This window comes from Vigna angularis, chromosome 10 (genome assembly GCF_016808095.1).
Source record: "Vigna angularis cultivar LongXiaoDou No.4 chromosome 10, ASM1680809v1, whole genome shotgun sequence".
Classification (NCBI taxonomy): domain Eukaryota; kingdom Viridiplantae; phylum Streptophyta; class Magnoliopsida; order Fabales; family Fabaceae; genus Vigna; species Vigna angularis.
Genome location: NC_068979.1, coordinates 12,737,501 through 12,747,326, shown reverse-complemented (window position 1 = coordinate 12,747,326; position 9,826 = coordinate 12,737,501).

Below are 9,826 nucleotides of genomic sequence, written 5' to 3'. Positions count from 1 at the left end.
GCTTCATTTTTAGACCGAACAACTTCCAGCTCTGTAACCGGTAAGTTTCTCAACCTAGACGCTCGTTTCTGGTTTCCCTGCAAACCCAAATTCAGCTGCATGCAAGGGTGAAAACTAAGTCTCTACGTTTTCTTTTGGTTAGTTCTAGTTGAAGAGTTTAAGAGAAAAGTTGAGAATAGAAAGCCACATTTGGACGGGTCAAGATCTTTCTTAGAACGATCACTACTGAATCCGGGTAAGGGAAGCTTATCAAATTTAATTCTTGAGTTATACTGTGTTGCATGATTGTTCTGTGAAGTTGTACTGTGTTGGATGCATGTTCTATGAATTTTGTTAATTATGATCTATGGTATCAGATTTTAGCATATGCTTTTGTTGATGAGTTGATGTATGAGAAGTATGGATTGTACTATGATATGAGTAATCTAATTTATGAAAGTTTATACTGAAAAATGTGTTACTGTAAGTTGAATTTGAATATGAAATCTATGATAATGAATGTTCGTTATCGAAACGGTCTTTGACCGTTCGGTATTCTCAGTAAATTCTTTGAAATAGTCGAACCCTTTCATTTGGAAAGGATTCTATTTGAGGACGAACGCCCTCTTATAAATAACTTTACGTTTGAGCGTTCGGCCAAACGTAGATATGATAGAATCGTACTTGATGTAGTCCTCCTTTTTGTATTTTTACCTTTTATAGTTTAGCTCTTAAGGAGCATGGGTTACTATAAATACCCAGCTCCTCTATTGTATTGTTACTTTTGATATTAATGAGAATTAAGTTTTCTGAAATAGAAACAATTCTCTCTTGAAAGTCAGGCTAGAGAGTCCAAAGACTCCCTCTAGCCACCTTCCAAGCACCTCTCTCACTTTCATTTTCCATTCCACCGTGCTTCTCTCTCATCACACACCATCTGCTTCAGCATAGTGGCGTCAACACTTCTTTGCCACGCATCCTCCTTTTTCTGGTGCACATCATCTAGTACCGTGCACGCGTCAACGTTCCTTTCCTCCACCTCTTCATTCAGCCACTCGTGATATCTTTCACGCTTCACTTTCATTCCTCTCCCGTAGAACATCACCACATTTCTCTCATTTTCCACTTTGAAGAAACCTCATCAGCTAGGGTTTTCTTCTTGAGTGCATCACCATCACAGATCCACGTCTCTTCCTTCGTAAGTATCATTTCTCTTCATGAATATACATCTCCTTCCATATTTGCACCTCATCTTCACCGTTCCTTCAATTTCCACCGATTAAAAACCTTGTTTTCCGATTCAATCCATTTTCCACCGTTCAATCTTCATTTTGAACCGATTAATCGGTTCATTTTGTGTTTTCCCCTTTTCTAGGGTTCCATCGGTCAGTCTAGGGTTTTTTGGTCCGAATAGAGCACGAGTTTAGTTTTCCTTCGAGTCAATATTCGATCTCGTGTTCTCGTCATCATTTTCAACATTCCGCTGCGTATTCTTCGTCGGAGAAGCTTCGAGGAGGTCCGGTTCGTGTTCGCGCAGCTTCAATCGACCTCTCCTCGGGCGTTCGTCCATCAAGTGGTATTCAGAGCAAGGTCGAACACGCTTCAAAGGTAAGTATCTCTGTTTCGAACTTTGTTTCAGTTTGATTCGCGTCTCTGTCTTTGTTCAGTTTGATTCTATCTTGATTCTGAGTTTCTGTTTCGCGTTTCTGTTTCGCATCTCTGTTGTGTTTTCTTCATTTACGTGGTGTTCATTCATCTTGTTTTGTCTCGGTTGGCTTTTGATTCTGAGCAATTTGTGCTGTTTCTTTTAATTTCTGAGTTGTTCATCATTTTCCTTCATTGTCTTGAGTGTTATGACTTGTTTTGTGCCTTGAGTCATTACTTTGAATTTTATTTTCATTTTATTCGGTGAATCCAATTTGTTTGAGTCTTTTATTCTCTAAATCCATTTCTGTTTTGTCTATGTCATGTTGCTTTGCTTATTTTGTCATTTTAAATCTGTGTTTAATTGGTTTAGTATCCAATTTCGTGAGTACTTGAAGTTAACCTTGGTGTAATTTCTGTCAAGCCTCAAAAGCTATGACTCATTCGAATGAATAAGCTGGCTGACAGATTTCCATTGGCAATTTTGAATGATTGCATTGTCATATCTGATTTGAGTTTGGCTGTTACTCACAAATGCACACCATATGAGCTATGAAAAGTTTAACTAAGAGCTCGGGTGTTTGTAATTGGCAGTAGTTAAAATTGACTTTGATTTGCAAGTTTCCTTTGAATTCATTGTTATCTGTGAACTAAGTTTGGTTCTATAAGTTGAACTGCTAGCCAGTAACAAGCACACTCTCATTCTTCCATTTCTCCAAAATTCCACGGTGCTTTCTCTCTCATCCTCCACACTGATTTCTAGAAAGTTTGTGCCTTCAAGCATTAAAAGAAACCTAGAACTAATTAGGGATTGCATTAATGATGGAAAATTATTTCTTGAGAGTTTAAATGATCATGGGTTTCTTCGTAGAGAATTCGAATTTGGGGCAAGACTTAAGGAAGAAAGGAAAGAAGAAGAGAAGAGAGAGAGAGAACAAATAGAGAAAAGAGAAGAGAGAGAGAGAACAAATAGAGAAAAGAGAAGAGAGAAGAAGAGAGGATTTAAGAAGAGAAGAAGAGAGAAAAGAAGAAAAGAGAGAAAGGCAAGAAAGAGAGAAGAAAGAAAAGGAGAAATTGTTACTGATGACAAATCCTATTCTTTCAAAGACTATGGAACCTAAAAGGGAAGGTTTCCAAATCTTTACTTCTTTTCCAATAATTGATTACTTTTCAATTTTTGACTTCTCTTTCAAACCAATTGTCATGAAAACATTTTCAAAATATGACAATTCAAATCTTGAGTTATTGTTATCTTTAAGAAAACAATTAACTCAAGATAAAATTGAATTTGGACTTCTAAAATTTTTAAAGATTACTAATCAAAGTATTAGAAGTTCTTATTCTCTTGTTTTTAAAGAAAAATTCTTTCTTGGATTGATATTAACCGAAAATATATTTGATGTGTATTGCAGATTCGTGTTTGATCCAGGAGAAAGAAAACTAGATCTAAAAGAATAAGGCCACTCCAAGATGGCCATGCTCCCAAACATTGTGTGGAGCTTCTTCATAAGGCGATTGCCAGATTTGAGGACAAATCTTTTTTTAAGAGGGAGGGTATGATAGAATCGTACTTGACGTAGTCCTCCATTTTGTATTTTTACCTTTTATAGTTTAGCTCTTAAGGAGCATGGGTTACTATAAATACCCAGCTCCTCTATTGTATTGTTACTTTTGATATTAATGAGAATTAAGTTTTCTGAAATAGAAACAATTCTCTCTTGAAAGTCAGGCTAGAGAGTCCAAAGACTTCCTCTAGCCACCTTCCAAGCACCTCTCTCACTTTCATTTTCCATTCCACCGTGCTTCTCTCTCATCACACACCATCCGCTTCAGCATAGTGGTGTCAACACTTCTTTGCCACGCATCCTCCTTTTTCTGGTGCACATCATCTAGTACCGTGCACGCGTCAACGTTCCTTTCCTCCACCTCTTCATTCAGCCACTCGTGATATCTTTCACGCTTCACTTTCATTCCTCTCCCGTAGAACATCACCACATTTCTCTCATTTTCCACTTTGAAGAAACCTCATCAGCTAGGGTTTTCTTCTTAAGTGCATCACCATCACAGATCCACGTCTCTTCCTTCGTAAGTATCATTTCTCTTCATGAATATACATCTCCTTCCATATTTGCACCTCATCTTCACCGTTCCTTCGATTTCCACCGATTAAAAACCTTGTTTTCCGATTCAATCCATTTTCCACCGTTCAATCTTCATTTTGAACCGATTAATCGGTTCATTTTGTGTTTTCCCCTTTTCTAGGGTTCCATCGGTCAGTCTAGGGTTTTTTGGTCCGAATAGAGCATGAGTTTAGTTTTCCTTCGAGTCAATATTCGATCTCGTGTTCTCGTCATCATTTTCAACATTCCGCTGCGTAATCTTCGTCGGAGAAGCTTTGAGGAGGTCCGGTTCGTGTTCGCGCAGCTTCAATCGACCTCTCCTCCGGCGTTCGTCCATCAAGATATCCTAAGTATGAAGATTTGAGAAGCTTGAGAATACACCTTCAGACACTTAGTCATATTGTTAAAAACGTAACTTCACCATTACAACTTATATAAAATCCTATTTCTAAGATTTTGAATCAGCGATGGGTATCGACCCAAAGCGTACGTCCTAAGTGGCGCTCGGTCTTATACCGAACGCTCGTCCCAAAGTGTAAGTGATAAGTAGCGCTCGGTCCTATGCCGAAGGTTCGTTTATTATCAACGAGCTGAAATAGCGTTCGACCTAAATTCCCATAAGCGTTCGTCCAAAAAAAACTTAAATTATGTTCGTCCTAAACTTCAGTGAATTCGCGTACCGCGTTTGGTCATTTACTGGCAGTCGGTTTATTCTAACTAAATTGTACTTAGTACATTTAGCACTCGTCTTTTGTATTTTCATTCAGTTAGATTGACTCTGAATCTTGATCATTGAATTTTTCTAAGTATAAGTCGAATTGTTCTAGAGTCAGTTCACTTAACTGATTCAAAATGTAATAACGTTCGTCAAGTAAAAAGTGTCAGCTTTATCCCTTTGGAAAAGAAGATCTTTCGGTCTCGCTCTTGACGTTCGTCCTCATTATGAAGAGGATTGGACGCTCGTCCTTTCATGGAAGTGGAACAAAGAATGAAAATGTGATTTAGAAGAAAGATTATAATGTGCGAACGGTATAAGAGATGAAACTATGATTGTGGATTTTGAACGAGCGTTCCAGGGAGGAACGACTCTTGAATGGAAATTGAGATTTGTAAAGTATGAATGTGGTAAGCTTAGTTGGCGGGTCATCCTGATATTCCGTGAGTGCTCGTTCTCAAGTAGAGAGGAGTATGTCATGTGTGGGAATGGCAGGATGTCTTAGTCCATAACTGTAACTTGGACAGAACGGACTAACCTCAGGTGGCTGCTGACGAGTATTCCACCTATCCCACCTGGGTGCACGGACGTTGTAGCTACACATAATTCATACAGTCCGGACAGTCAGTCTAGTATCAGGAATTTGATTGAGTTAATGAATGAGTTGAATGTATGTGTTGTAATTATTTGACGTGCTTGATATGTATGAAATGCTTGATATTACTTGGATTAAATTCAATAAGCTTACCCTTGCGTTTCCTTTGTGTTGTCTGTATCTGTACGTTCGTCTTGTCCTTGCAATGATCATCCGTGTGGATGTGAGCAGAGGGAGATGCTTCTTTGGAGGAAACACTGGAAGAAGAATTCATTGCTGATGAGAATCTTGTAGAGGTTGAAGTGAAGGCCGAACAGAAGGACGTTCGGTGAGCTGTTAGCTTAGTTGGATTAGCGGGCCGTTTTAGAACGAGCGCCCTTTTGCTATAATTGTGTAGTTGAACGTTCGGTATTTAGTTTTGTAAACCGTTCGTTCTTAATTATACTGAACGCTCGTACGTTTATCTGTACCTATGTAAGGCCGTTCGGCCAAATTGTGAACCCGATCCCTTTTATTTGTAAAACTGTTTTGTCATATTAATATATGTTAATATTCTATTATATAGTTGATGACTGTATAAATTTTGGGATGTTACACATTCTAATAGTTTCTTTTGTAAAAAATTAGTAAAAACAAATTTGTGAATTTAACTTTTTACAATAAAAACATAAAATTATTATAATTATAATTATAAAAGTAAATATAAATCATTTTTATAATTTTATTATAATTTATTATTTAAATTTTAAAAAATATCAAATTAAAATATCAACTTTAAAAAATATCATATAAAAGGTAAAAGTGATAAATTAATTATTTTAATTTATAAAAGTAATTATTTAAAAGATAAAAATGAAAAACAAATATTATTCTAAAATAAAGAATCTCAAATATAGATAAATCAAACAAAACAATGTAAGCAAAGTAAATTTGAGAAAGGAATGCTATACATACACAAATTTTTAGTAACAGACTAAATGTATTGGCGAGTATTTATGTATGTTGGATGACTATGAATAAAAACCTCATATATATATATATATATGGGTTTTTTAATATACCTAAGATCTTTTTTCAGGTGATACATTTTAACATAATGTACCGAGTTTTAGTAGACAAAAATACTTTTATATATTATTGATTCTATGTTTTAAGGTTAAGGATATTTGAATAATTTCAATTTTCAAAACTAAAAAGAAACCTCAGACCCTTACTCTCTTCTTTCACTCACATTTGTCTCATCCCTCGTTTCTCTCAACCCTTTCTCTTTCATCTCTCTCATTCCAACATTCTCTCTGTCATCCTATAGTACCCCTTAATAAAAGATTTAAAGAATAATTCTGATGTATTATTTCAAAGAGTAGAGTACCATATATATACATTCAAGGATCCTATAATTCTTCATCTATTAAAGGAATGACATGTGCACAAATTATAATAATATCTAAATTATAACTAACACAATATTTGATTGTTTAATATCCTTTAATAGAATATTTGACATATCTTAACACCCCTACTCAAGTTGGTGCATGGATATCACATATTCCCAACTTGAATAGAGACTCATTAAACAATCTTCTTGACACTCATTTGGTGAAAACATCAGTCAACTGCAATTTTGATCTTAAAAAAGGAAATGAAATTATTTCAGCTTCAAGCTTCTCTTTGATGAAATGTCTATCAATCTCCACATGCTTTGTTCTATCATGTTGCACAAGATTGTGAGCAATTGTTATAGCCGAAGTATTGTCAAAGTACAAACTCATAGCTTCATTTTGTTTAAAGCCCAAATCTGATAGCACATTTTTTAATCCACAAAAGTTCACATGACATGCCTTTGAATTCTGCTTCAGCACTAGATATTGCTACTATATGTTGTTTTTTACTCCTCCAAGTTACAAGATTCCCTCCTACAAAAGTAAAGTATCCAGATTAGATCTTGTATCATCTTTTGAACCTGCCCAATTTGCATCAGTGTACCCTTCTACCTTTAAGTTTTCATGATTTGAGAAAAAAATTCCTTTTCCAGGAGCGGACTTCAAATATCTCAAAATCCTTTCAACAGCATCCATATGAAGCTTCTGTGGATCATGCATAAATTGACTAACAACATTCACTGCATAGGTGATATCTGGACGTGTATGGCACAAATAAATTAATTTTCCTACCAGCCTTTGGTATCTTCCTTTGTCTATGCTTGCTGAATCTGAACATTGAAAGAGTTTATGATTTTTTTTCAATTGGTGTATCAGCTGGTTTACTCCCAAGCAGCCCAGTTTCCGATAGTAAATCAATAGTATATTTTCTTTGGCATAGAAAAATATCATGTTTTGATCTAGCTACTTCAATACCCAAAAAATATTTGAGGTTTCCAAGTTGTTTCATCTCAAATTCAGATGCAGGGTATTGTTGTAAACTAGAAATCTCATCTTGGTCATTTCCTGTAACAATCATGTCATCTACATATATAATCAAAGCTGTAATTTTTCCTTTTTCTCTCTTAAAAAATAAGGTGTGATCAGAGTCACTTGCTCTATAGCCAAAAGCCTTCATAGACTTGGTAAACCTTCCAAACCATGCTCTTGGGGATTGTTTAAATCCATATAGAGCCTTCTTTAATTTGAAAACCTTCATTCCAATTGAATCAGTCATGTCTGGTGGAGAATCCATATAAATTTCTTCTGAAATTTCTCCGTGTAGGAAAGCATTTTTCACATCAAATTGTAGAAGAGGCCAATCTTGGTTTGCAGCTAGCGAAAAAAGTATTCTCACAGTATTGAGCTTGGCTACTGGTGCGAACGTCTCTTGGTAATCTACAACATAAGACTGAGTGTAACCTTTAGCCACAAGTCGTGCTTTATACCTCTCAATAGTTCCATCAGCTTTATGCTTAATTGTAAAGACCCATTTGCAGCCCACAGTTTTCTTCCCTTTTGGTAAGGACGCAAGATCCCAAGTGTTGTTTTTTTCTAAAGCTATTATCTCCTCAACCATTGCTTCGGTCCATCTAGGATCTGCCAAAGCTTCCTGTACATTACTAGGAATAGAAATTAAAGATAATTGAGATACAAATGATGCATATGACTAAGATAACCTGTGAGATGACACATATTTACTAATGGGATATTTAACTTTGGCTTGGAGGTCTAGTTCATATTTAACTAGAGGTTGACCACGGTTAGAACGAGGTGGAAGAATATATTGAACAATAGTAGACTCAGTGTTTGGTGTGCTGGTGGTCTCACGCAGACAAGAATCAATTCCATGATCAATTTCATCTAAATTAGTATTATCAGAGATAGGATCAGAAGGTACCTCTGAAGAGTCAAGTTGAACCTGTGGAGAAGATTGAGCCAATTGGTTATGATCAGAAGACACTGTATTATCCAGAAAAGAAGGGTCCATATTTAGGATTGTCTCACTTCCTATAGAATGACCCTCACCCGATAATTTATCTTCACAATCAAACATACCAACATCATGATTATACACTTCACTTTCATTGCCTCCCTGAAGTGGAGAATCAACATAAAAAAATTCATGCTCATTAAATGTCACATCCATAGAAATATAAAATTTCCTTGATGGTGGATGGTAAGCATGATAACATTTTTGAGTTGATCCATACCCAACAAAAACACATTTGATCGTTCGTTCTTCAAGCTTTGTACGTTGATGTGGGTGTAAGTGAACATATATAACACATCCAAAAATATGAGGTGGTAAATAAACTATGGGAGGAAGGATACAATGATCAGACAACACATCAAAAGGCCTTCAAAAGTTAAGCACACTAGAAGCTTAACTCAACCCCACAAAAACCGGCTTATAGGGTGAGGTTTGCACCTCACTTATATATTATAATCTGGCCTTATCTCTAGTCGATGTGGGACTTCCAACACACCCCCTTCACGCCGAGGTATAGACATCTCGTACGTGATAGTAGAAATTGAGTGGTCCGATGACGGCCCGATAGCGGGTGGAATAGAAGAATAGAATGCCCACTTAGAACTCGCTAGGATAAGCTCTAACCATGGCTCTGACACCATAATAAAAGGTTTAAAGAATAATTATGATGTATTATTTCAAAGAGTAGAATATCATATATATACATTCAAGGATCCTATAATTTTTCATCTATTAAAGGAATGACATGTGCACAAATTTGCACAAATTATAATAATATCTAAATTATAACTAACACAATAATATCCTTTAATAGAATATTTGGCATATCTTAACACCTCTAACTGAAAAAATCAAAAACACTCATCTTATCCTAATTCACCTTCCTCACTTATTTAATTTGTTTCTCTCTCTTCTTCGTCCTCTCTCACCTCCACACACAGTAACCTGTGACACCGCAATTTGTTATTCTTACTCTGTTCGTTCATTTGTTTTTCACTTTAATAACAAAATAATTCATAATGTTGATGTTGATTTTTGATTGGAGAACTGTGTTATATCTTTTTCCTTCTCATTGTTATTAAATTTCTAAAAAACTAATGTCTACAATAATTTCAAAACTAAAAAAAAAACAAGAAACAAGAAATATATATATATATATGTATACATACATATATGTATATGTATACATATATGTATACATACATATATGTATATGTATACATATGTATACATACATATATGTATATGTATACATATGTATACATACATATATGTATATGTATACATACATATATGTATATGTATACATACATATATGTATATGTATACATACATATATGTATATGTACATACATATATGTA